At 52.2% G+C, this 17472-nt stretch overlaps 39 non-coding genes across 39 annotated transcripts; 11 read left to right on the top strand and 28 right to left on the bottom strand.

Annotated features, from left to right (window-relative positions):
• The first annotated feature begins 2203 nt into the window (after window positions 1-2203).
• Window positions 2204-2276, top strand: Trnar-acg. Its single transcript has one exon. It is a non-coding gene; the product is annotated as a tRNA-Arg (tRNA).
• Window positions 2277-3050: 774 nt separating this feature from the next.
• Trnad-guc lies at window positions 3051-3122 on the bottom strand. The gene has a single exon. It is a non-coding gene; the product is annotated as a tRNA-Asp (tRNA).
• Window positions 3123-3229: 107 nt separating this feature from the next.
• Window positions 3230-3321, bottom strand: Trnai-uau. Its single transcript is given in 2 exon segments — window positions 3230-3265; window positions 3284-3321. It is a non-coding gene; the product is annotated as a tRNA-Ile (tRNA).
• Window positions 3322-3699: 378 nt separating this feature from the next.
• On the top strand, window positions 3700-3772 carry Trnar-acg. The gene has a single exon. It is a non-coding gene; the product is annotated as a tRNA-Arg (tRNA).
• Window positions 3773-4555: 783 nt separating this feature from the next.
• Trnad-guc lies at window positions 4556-4627 on the bottom strand. Its single transcript has one exon. It is a non-coding gene; the product is annotated as a tRNA-Asp (tRNA).
• A 107-nt stretch (window positions 4628-4734) lies between these two features.
• Window positions 4735-4826, bottom strand: Trnai-uau. The gene is given in 2 exon segments: window positions 4735-4770; window positions 4789-4826. It is a non-coding gene; the product is annotated as a tRNA-Ile (tRNA).
• A 378-nt stretch (window positions 4827-5204) lies between these two features.
• Window positions 5205-5277, top strand: Trnar-acg. The gene has a single exon. It is a non-coding gene; the product is annotated as a tRNA-Arg (tRNA).
• A 602-nt stretch (window positions 5278-5879) lies between these two features.
• Window positions 5880-5953, bottom strand: Trnad-guc. The gene has a single exon. It is a non-coding gene; the product is annotated as a tRNA-Asp (tRNA).
• A 107-nt stretch (window positions 5954-6060) lies between these two features.
• On the bottom strand, window positions 6061-6132 carry Trnad-guc. The gene has a single exon. It is a non-coding gene; the product is annotated as a tRNA-Asp (tRNA).
• Window positions 6133-6239: 107 nt separating this feature from the next.
• Window positions 6240-6331, bottom strand: Trnai-uau. The gene is given in 2 exon segments: window positions 6240-6275; window positions 6294-6331. It is a non-coding gene; the product is annotated as a tRNA-Ile (tRNA).
• Window positions 6332-6709: 378 nt separating this feature from the next.
• Window positions 6710-6782, top strand: Trnar-acg. Its single transcript has one exon. It is a non-coding gene; the product is annotated as a tRNA-Arg (tRNA).
• A 602-nt stretch (window positions 6783-7384) lies between these two features.
• Window positions 7385-7458, bottom strand: Trnad-guc. Its single transcript has one exon. It is a non-coding gene; the product is annotated as a tRNA-Asp (tRNA).
• A 107-nt stretch (window positions 7459-7565) lies between these two features.
• Window positions 7566-7637, bottom strand: Trnad-guc. The gene has a single exon. It is a non-coding gene; the product is annotated as a tRNA-Asp (tRNA).
• Window positions 7638-7744: 107 nt separating this feature from the next.
• Window positions 7745-7836, bottom strand: Trnai-uau. Its single transcript is given in 2 exon segments — window positions 7745-7780; window positions 7799-7836. It is a non-coding gene; the product is annotated as a tRNA-Ile (tRNA).
• A 378-nt stretch (window positions 7837-8214) lies between these two features.
• Trnar-acg lies at window positions 8215-8287 on the top strand. Its single transcript has one exon. It is a non-coding gene; the product is annotated as a tRNA-Arg (tRNA).
• A 602-nt stretch (window positions 8288-8889) lies between these two features.
• Window positions 8890-8963, bottom strand: Trnad-guc. Its single transcript has one exon. It is a non-coding gene; the product is annotated as a tRNA-Asp (tRNA).
• Window positions 8964-9070: 107 nt separating this feature from the next.
• On the bottom strand, window positions 9071-9142 carry Trnad-guc. The gene has a single exon. It is a non-coding gene; the product is annotated as a tRNA-Asp (tRNA).
• A 107-nt stretch (window positions 9143-9249) lies between these two features.
• On the bottom strand, window positions 9250-9341 carry Trnai-uau. The gene is given in 2 exon segments: window positions 9250-9285; window positions 9304-9341. It is a non-coding gene; the product is annotated as a tRNA-Ile (tRNA).
• Window positions 9342-9719: 378 nt separating this feature from the next.
• On the top strand, window positions 9720-9792 carry Trnar-acg. The gene has a single exon. It is a non-coding gene; the product is annotated as a tRNA-Arg (tRNA).
• Window positions 9793-10394: 602 nt separating this feature from the next.
• Window positions 10395-10468, bottom strand: Trnad-guc. Its single transcript has one exon. It is a non-coding gene; the product is annotated as a tRNA-Asp (tRNA).
• A 107-nt stretch (window positions 10469-10575) lies between these two features.
• Trnad-guc lies at window positions 10576-10647 on the bottom strand. The gene has a single exon. It is a non-coding gene; the product is annotated as a tRNA-Asp (tRNA).
• Window positions 10648-10754: 107 nt separating this feature from the next.
• Trnai-uau lies at window positions 10755-10846 on the bottom strand. The gene is given in 2 exon segments: window positions 10755-10790; window positions 10809-10846. It is a non-coding gene; the product is annotated as a tRNA-Ile (tRNA).
• Window positions 10847-11224: 378 nt separating this feature from the next.
• On the top strand, window positions 11225-11297 carry Trnar-acg. The gene has a single exon. It is a non-coding gene; the product is annotated as a tRNA-Arg (tRNA).
• Window positions 11298-11899: 602 nt separating this feature from the next.
• Trnad-guc lies at window positions 11900-11973 on the bottom strand. The gene has a single exon. It is a non-coding gene; the product is annotated as a tRNA-Asp (tRNA).
• A 107-nt stretch (window positions 11974-12080) lies between these two features.
• On the bottom strand, window positions 12081-12152 carry Trnad-guc. The gene has a single exon. It is a non-coding gene; the product is annotated as a tRNA-Asp (tRNA).
• A 107-nt stretch (window positions 12153-12259) lies between these two features.
• On the bottom strand, window positions 12260-12351 carry Trnai-uau. The gene is given in 2 exon segments: window positions 12260-12295; window positions 12314-12351. It is a non-coding gene; the product is annotated as a tRNA-Ile (tRNA).
• Window positions 12352-12729: 378 nt separating this feature from the next.
• Window positions 12730-12802, top strand: Trnar-acg. The gene has a single exon. It is a non-coding gene; the product is annotated as a tRNA-Arg (tRNA).
• Window positions 12803-13404: 602 nt separating this feature from the next.
• Window positions 13405-13478, bottom strand: Trnad-guc. Its single transcript has one exon. It is a non-coding gene; the product is annotated as a tRNA-Asp (tRNA).
• Window positions 13479-13585: 107 nt separating this feature from the next.
• Window positions 13586-13657, bottom strand: Trnad-guc. The gene has a single exon. It is a non-coding gene; the product is annotated as a tRNA-Asp (tRNA).
• Window positions 13658-13764: 107 nt separating this feature from the next.
• Trnai-uau lies at window positions 13765-13856 on the bottom strand. The gene is given in 2 exon segments: window positions 13765-13800; window positions 13819-13856. It is a non-coding gene; the product is annotated as a tRNA-Ile (tRNA).
• A 378-nt stretch (window positions 13857-14234) lies between these two features.
• On the top strand, window positions 14235-14307 carry Trnar-acg. The gene has a single exon. It is a non-coding gene; the product is annotated as a tRNA-Arg (tRNA).
• Window positions 14308-14909: 602 nt separating this feature from the next.
• On the bottom strand, window positions 14910-14983 carry Trnad-guc. The gene has a single exon. It is a non-coding gene; the product is annotated as a tRNA-Asp (tRNA).
• A 107-nt stretch (window positions 14984-15090) lies between these two features.
• On the bottom strand, window positions 15091-15162 carry Trnad-guc. Its single transcript has one exon. It is a non-coding gene; the product is annotated as a tRNA-Asp (tRNA).
• Window positions 15163-15269: 107 nt separating this feature from the next.
• Trnai-uau lies at window positions 15270-15361 on the bottom strand. The gene is given in 2 exon segments: window positions 15270-15305; window positions 15324-15361. It is a non-coding gene; the product is annotated as a tRNA-Ile (tRNA).
• Window positions 15362-15739: 378 nt separating this feature from the next.
• Window positions 15740-15812, top strand: Trnar-acg. The gene has a single exon. It is a non-coding gene; the product is annotated as a tRNA-Arg (tRNA).
• A 604-nt stretch (window positions 15813-16416) lies between these two features.
• On the bottom strand, window positions 16417-16488 carry Trnad-guc. Its single transcript has one exon. It is a non-coding gene; the product is annotated as a tRNA-Asp (tRNA).
• Window positions 16489-16595: 107 nt separating this feature from the next.
• Trnad-guc lies at window positions 16596-16667 on the bottom strand. The gene has a single exon. It is a non-coding gene; the product is annotated as a tRNA-Asp (tRNA).
• A 107-nt stretch (window positions 16668-16774) lies between these two features.
• Trnai-uau lies at window positions 16775-16866 on the bottom strand. Its single transcript is given in 2 exon segments — window positions 16775-16810; window positions 16829-16866. It is a non-coding gene; the product is annotated as a tRNA-Ile (tRNA).
• Window positions 16867-17244: 378 nt separating this feature from the next.
• Window positions 17245-17317, top strand: Trnar-acg. The gene has a single exon. It is a non-coding gene; the product is annotated as a tRNA-Arg (tRNA).
• Window positions 17318-17472: the final 155 nt, after the last annotated feature.

Below are 17472 nucleotides of genomic sequence, written 5' to 3' on the forward strand. Positions count from 1 at the left end.
TTTTTTTATTATTTTTTTTTTTGTATGCACTAGAGTGCTTGGCAGCCGGTGGCAAAGCGGGCAGGGGTCACAATCCGGAGGCCTGGCCACGATGTCACCGCCATACCCCGCACCCAGTGCATGGTTTTGTGATTTGATTTGATTGTTACGTATTTATTATTATATTTTGTTTAACCTGCAATGGAGCGTCATGTACGTTCCATCATTTGTATAGATATAAACAAAATGATAAAAAGAAATCCATGTCTGGTCTTTGGAGGACGCAGCACACCATGAATCCAGCACAGCACATACTCAAAGTTGGTCTTCACGTAGAATAATTTTCCCAGTTTCCATGTCGGTGATTAGTATTGTGCATTCGGTTTCCCGATGATTGATTGTGGATTGCTCCTTCTCAAAACCCTGAGCATGCCATGCGTCGGAAGAGGAGCGCTGGTAACGTGGTGACACCATAGAGCAGGGACATGCCAAACAACCATTTCCCGTTTTGGAAAGCCTCTTGATAGGAAGAATAGAAGCTGCTGAAAAACTCCTGGTTCGTACTAAATCGTCGTGCAGCTTTGATGAAAGATAACGCGAAATAAAAGGAAACAAATGAGGAGCCTCTTCTGGGTGTCGCCCTGCGGAACCAAAAGTAAAGTGCTGTCATTTGAACATGAAAGGGAAATCCAAAGACAAGTAAATGTTCGAGGCCGAGTGCACAGTGCACTCTGTACCGTCGTTTGACCCATGATGCAAATCACCCACAGCTGATGGTGCGGAGCCAACCAAATCCATGGAAACAATAACAATTTAACAAAGTAGTGAAAAAGAAAAGATAAGAAAAGAAAAACTCCGTCCAATGGATCTGTAAACTTAAAGTCTTCCATCACTTAAAGCAATAGTAAGAAAATTTTGAAACTGATCTTTATACTGTCGCAACTTCTTAATCGCATAGTACTCTTCAATGAGGTACATCTGATAATCGTGTAGCGTTGGCGTTGTATGGACAAGCATGTAATAGACGAACTGGCCCATGAGCCAGACATAACTATTATTCTTAGATTGAGGATAAAGCTGCCAGTCTGGTTGAAGCGCGTCTTGAAGTTGAATGGAAGTATCCGACGTCCTATTAATGACAGCGAGTTTCTTTCGGGTCCACTGCCATATTTGTGTTTGATCCCTGCAGTGGAAGAGATGCGGCAGCGTTTCCACTAGGTTACACTTCTCACAAAACGGGGTGGGCCGCAGCTTGATTTTGTGCAATTTCTCTCCAGTGGGAATCACCTCATTGACAGCGTCATACCAAACAGCTCGAACTCTGGAGCGAAGGAGCGGAAAACTAATGTTCTTCCAGACATTTCTCCAGTTTTTGCCTAAATATTTCTTCTCAATTGGGTTATCCAGCTGCCGTTTAGTAAGAGCAAGATAGGTCGCCGCCGTGTTGAACGGATGCGGGTTGTCCTGAACATAGCTGAGCTCCACATAATACCGCCGGATATAGCCAAGCTCAGGATGAATGTGTCCCACAGACGTTGGCGCAGACAAATCCTTTGGACGTAAGGTGTTGAAAAGCCGTGCAGTGAGACTATTTGGGTTGCCGTGTATTATGCGGGAAGTACAAGTTAAAAAAGTCGCCACACATTGGGATTCAACGTCTTTGACGCCTAAGCCACCTCGGGAACGAAGTAACGAGGTAGCCTTAAAGGAAACTTTAAAGATGTTCCCTCTCCAGACATACCAGCAAGCAAGTGCTAAAATTTTTTTCGCAATGGCTGTCGGGATTGGTAAAACAGCGGCAGTGTGATAGAGCTTACTAAAAACGTAACTATTACGCCACTGGGGCTACAACAGAGTGCTTTCAGTTAGCGGTATTCACTTTGCTGCAATCCAGTGGTGGCCACAGAAACATACGATCGCCACCTGATGCCATACTGCGACTTTGGCACCTGACTACCAATGCTTCGTGCTATTCTTGTTTCATATGCTACGCTTACATGCACATCAACCGGCTCTCGTCGTCGAGAAAACGTGGGAAAACGCGCGCCTTGCCTTCTGCTACCTGTCGAACAGCGAGAGCAGATGCGTGGCAAGCTCTAAGCTCTGCAGGCGCACTGCGGCCACGCAGCTGCACGAAAGGTACCTTCCTTGGGAGCTTGCTCAGCCATGGAGAACACGTTTCTTAGCGAATTGCACTTGTCTCGTAGAAAGAAATGCTGCCACTGGCCCTGTGGCGCAACGGATAACGCGTCTGACTACGGTTCAGAAGATTCCAGGTTCGAATCCTGGCAGGGTCGGCGTTTTGTTAGTTGCCGACGCGTAGCTGGGCAGTGGATTTCGTATGTCGCCGCACCGTGGAGTGCTTTGTTGCTCCTGTGCATCTCGCAGCTGCATGTCGAGTCGATCGTGGTAAATATCGCTGCCTGCAAGCGTCAGCGTAGCGTCAGTCGAGCAAAGTCGAGACAAGTCAAGCTGAGAGCTGTAGGAGATGATACGCAATTAAATACAGGCGTGTGAAAGCGACGCAGACAACACTTTCCAAGTGTCCCACGTCACGTGGCGAAGAGCCGGCGCAACCCCAGGCAGCAGAGTGGCGCAGTGGAAGCGTGCTGGGCCCATAACCCAGAGGTCCGTGGATCGAAACCACGCTCTGCTAAAATTATTTCTTTTGCGGACTGTGCCGAGCTCGATTATTACGCCCACAGCGTCGGCTGGGGTGCTTTGATACAGCGTTAACAGCATACCCCGCAGTTCTGAAATGTGAAGAATGCGAGAACCACTTCCTAAGTTGTAGCATTTTTTAAGATTTTGCGCCAACTACACTCCACGATCGCAAAGTTAATGCTCTTACGACCCACATACGCGCAACACTCGAACAGGGTTGTGAGATAAAAATCGCATCTTCCCGGCGGGGAATCGAACCCCGGTCTCCCGCGTGGATACTAACCACTATACTACCGAGGATGCGCTGTAGACAGGTGCCTGTGTGCGAGAGATATGGTGCTAGTAGCCGCAAACGACCTACACTAAGTTCGGCGAGTGATAGAGCAGCAATTAAAAATCGGATGTGCCTCCCCGGCGGGGAATCGAACCCCGGTCTCCCGCGTGACAGGCGGGGATACTAACCACTATACTACCGAGGAAGACGCAGCTAGCGTCTCGAATGCACAATTATGTTACTCAAATAGCTGATACATCTCAAACCTAGCCTCCTGTTGCTGTCAGAGACAGCTGCTAAGAAATAAAAGTATGCCCCAGGTGAGGCTCGAACTCACAACCCCGGCATTGCTCACGGCTACTGCCTTATAAGTACCGTGCGCTAACCAATTGCGCCACTGGGGCTACAACAGAGTGCTTTCAGTTAGCGGTATTCACTTTGCTGCAATCCAGTGGTGGCCACAGAAACATACGATCGCCACCTGATGCCATACTGCGACTTTGGCACCTGACTACCAATGCTTCGTGCTATTCTTGTTTCATATGCTACGCTTACATGCACATCAACCGGCTCTCGTCGTCGAGAAAACGTGGGAAAACGCGCGCCTTGCCTTCTGCTACCTGTCGAACAGCGAGAGCAGATGCGTGGCAAGCTCTAAGCTCTGCAGGCGCACTGCGGCCACGCAGCTGCACGAAAGGTACCTTCCTTGGGAGCTTGCTCAGCCATGGAGAACACGTTTCTTAGCGAATTGCACTTGTCTCGTAGAAAGAAATGCTGCCACTGGCCCTGTGGCGCAACGGATAACGCGTCTGACTACGGATCAGAAGATTCCAGGTTCGAATCCTGGCAGGGTCGGCGTTTTGTTAGTTGCCGACGCGTAGCTGGGCAGTGGATTTCGTATGTCGCCGCACCGTGGAGTGCTTTGTTGCTCCTGTGCATCTCGCAGCTGCATGTCGAGTCGATCGTGGTAAATATCGCTGCCTGCAAGCGTCAGCGTAGCGTCAGTCGAGCAAAGTCGAGACAAGTCAAGCTGAGAGCTGTAGGAGATGATACGCAATTAAATACAGGCGTGTGAAAGCGACGCAGACAACACTTTCCAAGTGTCCCACGTCACGTGGCGAAGAGCCGGCGCAACCCCAGGCAGCAGAGTGGCGCAGTGGAAGCGTGCTGGGCCCATAACCCAGAGGTCCGTGGATCGAAACCACGCTCTGCTAAAATTATTTCTTTTGCGGACTGTGCCGAGCTCGATTATTACGCCCACAGCGTCGGCTGGGGTGCTTTGATACAGCGTTAACAGCATACCCCGCAGTTCTGAAATGTGAAGAATGCGAGAACCACTTCCTAAGTTGTAGCATTTTTTAAGATTTTGCGCCAACTACACTCCACGATCGCAAAGTTAATGCTCTTACGACCCACATACGCGCAACACTCGAACAGGGTTGTGAGATAAAAATCGCATCTACCCGGCGGGGAATCGAACACCGGTCTCCCGCGTGACAGGCGGGGATACTAACCACTATACTACCGAGGATGCGGTGTAGACAGGTGCCTGTGTGCGAGAGATATGGTGCTAGTAGCCGCAAACGACCTACACTAAGTTCGGCGAGTGATAGAGCAGCAATTAAAAATCGGATGTGCCTCCCCGGCGGGGAATCGAACCCCGGTCTCCCGCGTGACAGGCGGGGATACTAACCACTATACTACCGAGGAAGACGCAGCTAGCGTCTCGAATGCACAATTATGTTACTCAAATAGCTGATACATCTCAAACCTAGCCTCCTGTTGCTGTCAGAGACAACTGCTAAGAAATAAAAGTATGCCCCAGGTGAGGCTCGAACTCACAACCCCGGCATTGCTCACGGCTACTGCCTTATAAGTACCGTGCGCTAACCAATTGCGCCACTGGGGCTACAACAGAGTGCTTTCAGTTAGCGGTATTCACTTTGCTGCAATCCAGTGGTGGCCACAGAAACATACGATCGCCACCTGATGCCATACTGCGACTTTGGCACCTGACTACCAATGCTTCGTGCTATTCTTGTTTCATATGCTACGCTTACATGCACATCAACCGGCTCTCGTCGTCGAGAAAACGTGGGAAAACGCGCGCCTTGCCTTCTGCTACCTGTCGAACAGCGAGAGCAGATGCGTGGCAAGCTCTAAGCTCTGCAGGCGCACTGCGGCCACGCAGCTGCACGAAAGGTACCTTCCTTGGGAGCTTGCTCAGCCATGGAGAACACGTTTCTTAGCGAATTGCACTTGTCTCGTAGAAAGAAATGCTGCCACTGGCCCTGTGGCGCAACGGATAACGCGTCTGACTACGGATCAGAAGATTCCAGGTTCGAATCCTGGCAGGGTCGGCGTTTTGTTAGTTGCCGACGCGTAGCTGGGCAGTGGATTTCGTATGTCGCCGCACCGTGGAGTGCTTTGTTGCTCCTGTGCATCTCGCAGCTGCATGTCGAGTCGATCGTGGTAAATATCGCTGCCTGCAAGCGTCAGCGTAGCGTCAGTCGAGCAAAGTCGAGACAAGTCAAGCTGAGAGCTGTAGGAGATGATACGCAATTAAATACAGGCGTGTGAAAGCGACGCAGACAACACTTTCCAAGTGTCCCACGTCACGTGGCGAAGAGCCGGCGCAACCCCAGGCAGCAGAGTGGCGCAGTGGAAGCGTGCTGGGCCCATAACCCAGAGGTCCGTGGATCGAAACCACGCTCTGCTAAAATTATTTCTTTTGCGGACTGTGCCGAGCTCGATTATTACGCCCACAGCGTCGGCTGGGGTGCTTTGATACAGCGTTAACAGCATACCCCGCAGTTCTGAAATGTGAAGAATGCGAGAACCACTTCCTAAGTTGTAGCATTTTTTAAGATTTTGCGCCAACTACACTCCACGATCGCAAAGTTAATGCTCTTACGACCCACATACGCGCAACACTCGAACAGGGTTGTGAGATAAAAATCGCATCTACCCGGCGGGGAATCGAACCCCGGTCTCCCGCGTGACAGGCGGGGATACTAACCACTATACTACCGAGGATGCGGTGTAGACAGGTGCCTGTGTGCGAGAGATATGGTGCTAGTAGCCGCAAACGACCTACACTAAGTTCGGCGAGTGATAGAGCAGCAATTAAAAATCGGATGTGCCTCCCCGGCGGGGAATCGAACCCCGGTCTCCCGCGTGACAGGCGGGGATACTAACCACTATACTACCGAGGAAGACGCAGCTAGCGTCTCGAATGCACAATTATGTTACTCAAATAGCTGATACATCTCAAACCTAGCCTCCTGTTGCTGTCAGAGACAGCTGCTAAGAAATAAAAGTATGCCCCAGGTGAGGCTCGAACTCACAACCCCGGCATTGCTCACGGCTACTGCCTTATAAGTACCGTGCGCTAACCAATTGCGCCACTGGGGCTACAACAGAGTGCTTTCAGTTAGCGGTATTCACTTTGCTGCAATCCAGTGGTGGCCACAGAAACATACGATCGCCACCTGATGCCATACTGCGACTTTGGCACCTGACTACCAATGCTTCGTGCTATTCTTGTTTCATATGCTACGCTTACATGCACATCAACCGGCTCTCGTCGTCGAGAAAACGTGGGAAAACGCGCGCCTTGCCTTCTGCTACCTGTCGAACAGCGAGAGCAGATGCGTGGCAAGCTCTAAGCTCTGCAGGCGCACTGCGGCCACGCAGCTGCACGAAAGGTACCTTCCTTGGGAGCTTGCTCAGCCATGGAGAACACGTTTCTTAGCGAATTGCACTTGTCTCGTAGAAAGAAATGCTGCCACTGGCCCTGTGGCGCAACGGATAACGCGTCTGACTACGGATCAGAAGATTCCAGGTTCGAATCCTGGCAGGGTCGGCGTTTTGTTAGTTGCCGACGCGTAGCTGGGCAGTGGATTTCGTATGTCGCCGCACCGTGGAGTGCTTTGTTGCTCCTGTGCATCTCGCAGCTGCATGTCGAGTCGATCGTGGTAAATATCGCTGCCTGCAAGCGTCAGCGTAGCGTCAGTCGAGCAAAGTCGAGACAAGTCAAGCTGAGAGCTGTAGGAGATGATACGCAATTAAATACAGGCGTGTGAAAGCGACGCAGACAACACTTTCCAAGTGTCCCACGTCACGTGGCGAAGAGCCTGCGCAACCCCAGGCAGCAGAGTGGCGCAGTGGAAGCGTGCTGGGCCCATAACCCAGAGGTCCGTGGATCGAAACCACGCTCTGCTAAAATTATTTCTTTTGCGGACTGTGCCGAGCTCGATTATTACGCCCACAGCGTCGGCTGGGGTGCTTTGATACAGCGTTAACAGCATACCCCGCAGTTCTGAAATGTGAAGAATGCGAGAACCACTTCCTAAGTTGTAGCATTTTTTAAGATTTTGCGCCAACTACACTCCACGATCGCAAAGTTAATGCTCTTACGACCCACATACGCGCAACACTCGAACAGGGTTGTGAGATAAAAATCGCATCTACCCGGCGGGGAATCGAACCCCGGTCTCCCGCGTGACAGGCGGGGATACTAACCACTATACTACCGAGGATGCGGTGTAGACAGGTGCCTGTGTGCGAGAGATATGGTGCTAGTAGCCGCAAACGACCTACACTAAGTTCGGCGAGTGATAGAGCAGCAATTAAAAATCGGATGTGCCTCCCCGGCGGGGAATCGAACCCCGGTCTCCCGCGTGACAGGCGGGGATACTAACCACTATACTACCGAGGAAGACGCAGCTAGCGTCTCGAATGCACAATTATGTTACTCAAATAGCTGATACATCTCAAACCTAGCCTCCTGTTGCTGTCAGAGACAGCTGCTAAGAAATAAAAGTATGCCCCAGGTGAGGCTCGAACTCACAACCCCGGCATTGCTCACGGCTACTGCCTTATAAGTACCGTGCGCTAATCAATTGCGCCACTGGGGCTACAACAGAGTGCTTTCAGTTAGCGGTATTCACTTTGCTGCAATCCAGTGGTGGCCACAGAAACATACGATCGCCACCTGATGCCATACTGCGACTTTGGCACCTGACTACCAATGCTTCGTGCTATTCTTGTTTCATATGCTACGCTTACATGCACATCAACCGGCTCTCGTCGTCGAGAAAACGTGGGAAAACGCGCGCCTTGCCTTCTGCTACCTGTCGAACAGCGAGAGCAGATGCGTGGCAAGCTCTAAGCTCTGCAGGCGCACTGCGGCCACGCAGCTGCACGAAAGGTACCTTCCTTGGGAGCTTGCTCAGCCATGGAGAACACGTTTCTTAGCGAATTGCACTTGTCTCGTAGAAAGAAATGCTGCCACTGGCCCTGTGGCGCAACGGATAACGCGTCTGACTACGGATCAGAAGATTCCAGGTTCGAATCCTGGCAGGGTCGGCGTTTTGTTAGTTGCCGACGCGTAGCTGGGCAGTGGATTTCGTATGTCGCCGCACCGTGGAGTGCTTTGTTGCTCCTGTGCATCTCGCAGCTGCATGTCGAGTCGATCGTGGTAAATATCGCTGCCTGCAAGCGTCAGCGTAGCGTCAGTCGAGCAAAGTCGAGACAAGTCAAGCTGAGAGCTGTAGGAGATGATACGCAATTAAATACAGGCGTGTGAAAGCGACGCAGACAACACTTTCCAAGTGTCCCACGTCACGTGGCGAAGAGCCGGCGCAACCCCACGCAGCAGAGTGGCGCAGTGGAAGCGTGCTGGGCCCATAACCCAGAGGTCCGTGGATCGAAACCACGCTCTGCTAAAATTATTTCTTTTGCGGACTGTGCCGAGCTCGATTATTACGCCCACAGCGTCGGCTGGGGTGCTTTGATACAGCGTTAACAGCATACCCCGCAGTTCTGAAATGTGAAGAATGCGAGAACCACTTCCTAAGTTGTAGCATTTTTTAAGATTTTGCGCCAACTACACTCCACGATCGCAAAGTTAATGCTCTTACGACCCACATACGCGCAACACTCGAACAGGGTTGTGAGATAAAAATCGCATCTACCCGGCGGGGAATCGAACCCCGGTCTCCCGCGTGACAGGCGGGGATACTAACCACTATACTACCGAGGATGCGGTGTAGACAGGTGCCTGTGTGCGAGAGATATGGTGCTAGTAGCCGCAAACGACCTACACTAAGTTCGGCGAGTGATAGAGCAGCAATTAAAAATCGGATGTGCCTCCCCGGCGGGGAATCGAACCCCGGTCTCCCGCGTGACAGGCGGGGATACTAACCACTATACTACCGAGGAAGACGCAGCTAGCGTCTCGAATGCACAATTATGTTACTCAAATAGCTGATACATCTCAAACCTAGCCTCCTGTTGCTGTCAGAGACAGCTGCTAAGAAATAAAAGTATGCCCCAGGTGAGGCTCGAACTCACAACCCCGGCATTGCTCACGGCTACTGCCTTATAAGTACCGTGCGCTAATCAATTGCGCCACTGGGGCTACAACAGAGTGCTTTCAGTTAGCGGTATTCACTTTGCTGCAATCCAGTGGTGGCCACAGAAACATACGATCGCCACCTGATGCCATACTGCGACTTTGGCACCTGACTACCAATGCTTCGTGCTATTCTTGTTTCATATGCTACGCTTACATGCACATCAACCGGCTCTCGTCGTCGAGAAAACGTGGGAAAACGCGCGCCTTGCCTTCTGCTACCTGTCGAACAGCGAGAGCAGATGCGTGGCAAGCTCTAAGCTCTGCAGGCGCACTGCGGCCACGCAGCTGCACGAAAGGTACCTTCCTTGGGAGCTTGCTCAGCCATGGAGAACACGTTTCTTAGCGAATTGCACTTGTCTCGTAGAAAGAAATGCTGCCACTGGCCCTGTGGCGCAACGGATAACGCGTCTGACTACGGATCAGAAGATTCCAGGTTCGAATCCTGGCAGGGTCGGCGTTTTGTTAGTTGCCGACGCGTAGCTGGGCAGTGGATTTCGTATGTCGCCGCACCGTGGAGTGCTTTGTTGCTCCTGTGCATCTCGCAGCTGCATGTCGAGTCGATCGTGGTAAATATCGCTGCCTGCAAGCGTCAGCGTAGCGTCAGTCGAGCAAAGTCGAGACAAGTCAAGCTGAGAGCTGTAGGAGATGATACGCAATTAAATACAGGCGTGTGAAAGCGACGCAGACAACACTTTCCAAGTGTCCCACGTCACGTGGCGAAGAGCCGGCGCAACCCCACGCAGCAGAGTGGCGCAGTGGAAGCGTGCTGGGCCCATAACCCAGAGGTCCGTGGATCGAAACCACGCTCTGCTAAAATTATTTCTTTTGCGGACTGTGCCGAGCTCGATTATTACGCCCACAGCGTCGGCTGGGGTGCTTTGATACAGCGTTAACAGCATACCCCGCAGTTCTGAAATGTGAAGAATGCGAGAACCACTTCCTAAGTTGTAGCATTTTTTAAGATTTTGCGCCAACTACACTCCACGATCGCAAAGTTAATGCTCTTACGACCCACATACGCGCAACACTCGAACAGGGTTGTGAGATAAAAATCGCATCTACCCGGCGGGGAATCGAACCCCGGTCTCCCGCGTGACAGGCGGGGATACTAACCACTATACTACCGAGGATGCGGTGTAGACAGGTGCCTGTGTGCGAGAGATATGGTGCTAGTAGCCGCAAACGACCTACACTAAGTTCGGCGAGTGATAGAGCAGCAATTAAAAATCGGATGTGCCTCCCCGGCGGGGAATCGAACCCCGGTCTCCCGCGTGACAGGCGGGGATACTAACCACTATACTACCGAGGAAGACGCAGCTAGCGTCTCGAATGCACAATTATGTTACTCAAATAGCTGATACATCTCAAACCTAGCCTCCTGTTGCTGTCAGAGACAGCTGCTAAGAAATAAAAGTATGCCCCAGGTGAGGCTCGAACTCACAACCCCGGCATTGCTCACGGCTACTGCCTTATAAGTACCGTGCGCTAATCAATTGCGCCACTGGGGCTACAACAGAGTGCTTTCAGTTAGCGGTATTCACTTTGCTGCAATCCAGTGGTGGCCACAGAAACATACGATCGCCACCTGATGCCATACTGCGACTTTGGCACCTGACTACCAATGCTTCGTGCTATTCTTGTTTCATATGCTACGCTTACATGCACATCAACCGGCTCTCGTCGTCGAGAAAACGTGGGAAAACGCGCGCCTTGCCTTCTGCTACCTGTCGAACAGCGAGAGCAGATGCGTGGCAAGCTCTAAGCTCTGCAGGCGCACTGCGGCCACGCAGCTGCACGAAAGGTACCTTCCTTGGGAGCTTGCTCAGCCATGGAGAACACGTTTCTTAGCGAATTGCACTTGTCTCGTAGAAAGAAATGCTGCCACTGGCCCTGTGGCGCAACGGATAACGCGTCTGACTACGGTTCAGAAGATTCCAGGTTCGAATCCTGGCAGGGTCGGCGTTTTGTTAGTTGCCGACGCGTAGCTGGGCAGTGGATTTCGTATGTCGCCGCACCGTGGAGTGCTTTGTTGCTCCTGTGCATCTCGCAGCTGCATGTCGAGTCGATCGTGGTAAATATCGCTGCCTGCAAGCGTCAGCGTAGCGTCAGTCGAGCAAAGTCGAGACAAGTCAAGCTGAGAGCTGTAGGAGATGATACGCAATTAAATACAGGCGTGTGAAAGCGACGCAGACAACACTTTCCAAGTGTCCCACGTCACGTGGCGAAGAGCCGGCGCAACCCCAGGCAGCAGAGTGGCGCAGTGGAAGCGTGCTGGGCCCATAACCCAGAGGTCCGTGGATCGAAACCACGCTCTGCTAAAATTATTTCTTTTGCGGACTGTGCCGAGCTCGATTATTTCGCCCACAGCGTCGGCTGGGGTGCTTTGATACAGCGTTAACAGCATACCCCGCAGTTCTGAAATGTGAAGAATGCGAGAACCACTTCCTAAGTTGTAGCATTTTTTAAGATTTTGCGCCAACTACACTCCACGATCGCAAAGTTAATGCTCTTACGACCCACATACGCGCAACACTCGAACAGGGTTGTGAGATAAAAATCGCATCTACCCGGCGGGGAATCGAACCCCGGTCTCCCGCGTGACAGGCGGGGATACTAACCACTATACTACCGAGGATGCGGTGTAGACAGGTGCCTGTGTGCGAGAGATATGGTGCTAGTAGCCGCAAACGACCTACACTAAGTTCGGCGAGTGATAGAGCAGCAATTAAAAATCGGATGTGCCTCCCCGGCGGGGAATCGAACCCCGGTCTCCCGCGTGACAGGCGGGGATACTAACCACTATACTACCGAGGAAGACGCAGCTAGCGTCTCGAATGCACAATTATGTTACTCAAATAGCTGATACATCTCAAACCTAGCCTCCTGTTGCTGTCAGAGACAGCTGCTAAGAAATAAAAGTATGCCCCAGGTGAGGCTCGAACTCACAACCCCGGCATTGCTCACGGCTACTGCCTTATAAGTACCGTGCGCTAACCAATTGCGCCACTGGGGCTACAACAGAGTGCTTTCAGTTAGCGGTATTCACTTTGCTGCAATCCAGTGGTGGCCACAGAAACATACGATCGCCACCTGATGCCATACTGCGACTTTGGCACCTGACTACCAATGCTTCGTGCTATTCTTGTTTCATATGCTACGCTTACATGCACATCAACCGGCTCTCGTCGTCGAGAAAACGTGGGAAAACGCGCGCCTTGCCTTCTGCTACCTGTCGAACAGCGAGAGCAGATGCGTGGCAAGCTCTAAGCTCTGCAGGCGCACTGCGGCCACGCAGCTGCACGAAAGGTACCTTCCTTGGGAGCTTGCTCAGCCATGGAGAACACGTTTCTTAGCGAATTGCACTTGTCTCGTAGAAAGAAATGCTGCCACTGGCCCTGTGGCGCAACGGATAACGCGTCTGACTACGGATCAGAAGATTCCAGGTTCGAATCCTGGCAGGGTCGGCGTTTTGTTAGTTGCCGACGCGTAGCTGGGCAGTGGATTTCGTATGTCGCCGCACCGTGGAGTGCTTTGTTGCTCCTGTGCATCTCGCAGCTGCATGTCGAGTCGATCGTGGTAAATATCGCTGCCTGCAAGCGTCAGCGTAGCGTCAGTCGAGCAAAGTCGAGACAAGTCAAGCTGAGAGCTGTAGGAGATGATACGCAATTAAATACAGGCGTGTGAAAGCGACGCAGACAACACTTTCCAAGTGTCCCACGTCACGTGGCGAAGAGCCGGCGCAACCCCAGGCAGCAGAGTGGCGCAGTGGAAGCGTGCTGGGCCCATAACCCAGAGGTCCGTGGATCGAAACCACGCTCTGCTAAAATTATTTCTTTTGCGGACTGTGCCGAGCTCGATTATTACGCCCACAGCGTCGGCTGGGGTGCTTTGATACAGCGTTAACAGCATACCCCGCAGTTCTGAAATGTGAAGAATGCGAGAACCACTTCCTAAGTTGTAGCATTTTTTAAGATTTTGCGCCAACTACACTCCACGATCGCAAAGTTAATGCTCTTACGACCCACATACGCGCAACACTCGAACAGGGTTGTGAGATAAAAATCGCATCTACCCGGCGGGGAATCGAACCCCGGTCTCCCGCGTGACAGGCGGGGATACTAACCACTATACTACCGAGGATGCGGTGTAGACAGGTGCCTGTGTGCGAGAGATATGGTGCTAGTAGCCGCAAACGACCTACACTAAGTTCGGCGAGTGATAGAGCAGCAATTAAAAATCGGATGTGCCTCCCCGGCGGGGAATCGAACCCCGGTCTCCCGCGTGACAGGCGGGGATACTAACCACTATACTACCGAGGAAGACGCAGCTAGCGTCTCGAATGCACAATTATGTTACTCAAATAGCTGATACATCTCAAACCTAGCCTCCTGTTGCTGTCAGAGACAGCTGCTAAGAAATAAAAGTATGCCCCAGGTGAGGCTCGAACTCACAACCCCGGCATTGTTCACGGCTACTGCCTTATAAGTACCGTGCGCTAATCAATTGCGCCACTGGGGCTACAACAGAGTGCTTTCAGTTAGCGGTATTCACTTTGCTGCAATCCAGTGGTGGCCACAGAAACATACGATCGCCACCTGATGCCATACTGCGACTTTGGCACCTGACTACCAATGCTTCGTGCTATTCTTGTTTCATATGCTACGCTTACATGCACATCAACCGGCTCTCGTCGTCGAGAAAACGTGGGAAAACGCGCGCCTTGCCTTCTGCTACCTGTCGAACAGCGAGAGCAGATGCGTGGCAAGCTCTAAGCTCTGCAGGCGCACTGCGGCCACGCAGCTGCACGAAAGGTACCTTCCTTGGGAGCTTGCTCAGCCATGGAGAACACGTTTCTTAGCGAATTGCACTTGTCTCGTAGAAAGAAATGCTGCCACTGGCCCTGTGGCGCAACGGATAACGCGTCTGACTACGGATCAGAAGATTCCAGGTTCGAATCCTGGCAGGGTCGGCGTTTTGTTAGTTGCCGACGCGTAGCTGGGCAGTGGATTTCGTATGTCGCCGCACCGTGGAGTGCTTTGTTGCTCCTGTGCATCTCGCAGCTGCATGTCGAGTCGATCGTGGTAAATATCGCTGCCTGCAAGCGTCAGCGTAGCGTCAGTCGAGCAAAGTCGAGACAAGTCAAGCTGAGAGCTGTAGGAGATGATACGCAATTAAATACAGGCGTGTGAAAGCGACGCAGACAACACTTTCCAAGTGTCCCACGTCACGTGGCGAAGAGCCGGCGCAACCCCAGGCAGCAGAGTGGCGCAGTGGAAGCGTGCTGGGCCCATAACCCAGAGGTCCGTGGATCGAAACCACGCTCTGCTAAAATTATTTCTTTTGCGGACTGTGCCGAGCTCGATTATTACGCCCACAGCGTCGGCTGGGGTGCTTTGATACAGCGTTAACAGCATACCCCGCAGTTCTGAAATGTGAAGAATGCGAGAACCACTTCCTAAGTTGTAGCATTTTTTAAGATTTTGCGCCAACTACACTCCACGATCGCAAAGTTAATGCTCTTACGACCCACATACGCGCAACACTCGAACAGGGTTGTGAGATAAAAATCGCATCTACCCGGCGGGGAATCGAACCCCGGTCTCCCGCGTGACAGGCGGGGATACTAACCACTATACTACCGAGGATGCGGTGTAGACAGGTGCCTGTGTGCGAGAGATATGGTGCTAGTAGCCGCAAACGACCTACACTAAGTTCGGCGAGTGATAGAGCAGCAATTAAAAATCGGATGTGCCTCCCCGGCGGGGAATCGAACCCCGGTCTCCCGCGTGACAGGCGGGGATACTAACCACTATACTACCGAGGAAGACGCAGCTAGCGTCTCGAATGCACAATTATGTTACTCAAATAGCTGATACATCTCAAACCTAGCCTCCTGTTGCTGTCAGAGACAGCTGCTAAGAAATAAAAGTATGCCCCAGGTGAGGCTCGAACTCACAACCCCGGCATTGCTCACGGCTACTGCCTTATAAGTACCGTGCGCTAACCAATTGCGCCACTGGGGCTACAACAGAGTGCTTTCAGTTAGCGGTATTCACTTTGCTGCAATCCAGTGGTGGCCACAGAAACATACGATCGCCACCTGATGCCATACTGCGACTTTGGCACCTGACTACCAATGCTTCGTGCTATTCTTGTTTCATATGCTACGCTTACATGCACATCAACCGGCTCTCGTCGTCGAGAAAACGTGGGAAAACGCGCGCCTTGCCTTCTGCTACCTGTCGAACAGCGAGAGCAGATGCGTGGCAAGCTCTAAGCTCTGCAGGCGCACTGCGGCCACGCAGCTGCACGAAAGGTACCTTCCTTGGGAGCTTGCTCAGCCATGGAGAACACGTTTCTTAGCGAATTGCACTTGTCTCGTAGAAAGAAATGCTGCCACTGGCCCTGTGGCGCAACGGATAACGCGTCTGACTACGGTTCAGAAGATTCCAGGTTCGAATCCTGGCAGGGTCGGCGTTTTGTTAGTTGCCGACGCGTAGCTGGGCAGTGGATTTCGTATGTCGCCGCACCGTGGAGTGCTTTGTTGCTCCTGTGCATCTCGCAGCTGCATGTCGAGTCGATCGTGGTAAATATCGCTGCCTGCAAGCGTCAGCGTAGCGTCAGTCGAGCAAAGTCGAGACAAGTCAAGCTGAGAGCTGTAGGAGATGATACGCAATTAAATACAGGCGTGTGAAAGCGACGCAGACAACACTTTCCAAGTGTCCCACGTCACGTGGCGAAGAGCCGGCGCAACCCCAGGCAGCAGAGTGGCGCAGTGGAAGCGTGCTGGGCCCATAACCCAGAGGTCCGTGGATCGAAACCACGCTCTGCTAAAATTATTTCTTTTGCGGACTGTGCCGAGCTCGATTATTACGCCCACAGCGTCGGCTGGGGTGCTTTGATACAGCGTTAACAGCATACCCCGCAGTTCTGAAATGTGAAGAATGCGAGAACCACTTCCTAAGTTGTAGCATTTTTTAAGATTTTGCGCCAACTACACTCCACGATCGCAAAGTTAATGCTCTTACGACCCACATACGCGCAACACTCGAACAGGGTTGTGAGATAAAAATCGCATCTCCCCGGCGGGGAATCGAACCCCGGTCTCCCGCGTGACAGGCGGGGATACTAACCACTATACTACCGAGGATGCGGTGTAGACAGGTGCCTGTGTGCGAGAGATATGGTGCTAGTAGCCGCAAACGACCTACACTAAGTTCGGCGAGTGATAGAGCAGCAATTAAAAATCGGATGTGCCTCCCCGGCGGGGAATCGAACCCCGGTCTCCCGCGTGACAGGCGGGGATACTAACCACTATACTACCGAGGAAGACGCAGCTAGCGTCTCGAATGCACAATTATGTTACTCAAATAGCTGATACATCTCAAACCTAGCCTCCTGTTGCTGTCAGAGACAGCTGCTAAGAAATAAAAGTATGCCCCAGGTGAGGCTCGAACTCACAACCCCGGCATTGCTGACGGCTACTGCCTTATAAGTACCGTGCGCTAACCAATTGCGCCACTGGGGCTACAACAGAGTGCTTTCAGTTAGCGGTATTCACTTTGCTGCAATCCAGTGGTGGCCACAGAAACATACGATCGCCACCTGATGCCATACTGCGACTTTGGCACCTGACTACCAATGCTTCGTGCTATTCTTGTTTCATATGCTACGCTTACATGCACATCAACCGGCTCTCGTCGTCGAGAAAACGTGGGAAAACGCGCGCCTTGCCTTCTGCTACCTGTCGAACAGCGAGAGCAGATGCGTGGCAAGCTCTAAGCTCTGCAGGCGCACTGCGGCCACGCAGCTGCACGAAAGGTACCTTCCTTGGGAGCTTGCTCAGCCATGCAGAACACGTTTCTTAGCGAATTGCACTTGTCTCGTAGAAAGAAATGCTGCCACTGGCCCTGTGGCGCAACGGATAACGCGTCTGACTACGGTTCAGAAGATTCCAGGTTCGAATCCTGGCAGGGTCGGCGTTTTGTTAGTTGCCGACGCGTAGCTGGGCAGTGGATTTCGTATGTCGCCGCACCGTGGAGTGCTTTGTTGCTCCTGTGCATCTCGCAGCTGCATGTCGAGTCGATCGTGGTAAATATCGCTGCCTGCAAGCGTCAGCGTAGCGTCAGTCGAG

The sequence above is a fragment of the Schistocerca piceifrons genome, chromosome 8 (assembly GCF_021461385.2).
Source record: "Schistocerca piceifrons isolate TAMUIC-IGC-003096 chromosome 8, iqSchPice1.1, whole genome shotgun sequence".
Lineage (NCBI taxonomy): Eukaryota > Metazoa > Arthropoda > Insecta > Orthoptera > Acrididae > Schistocerca > Schistocerca piceifrons.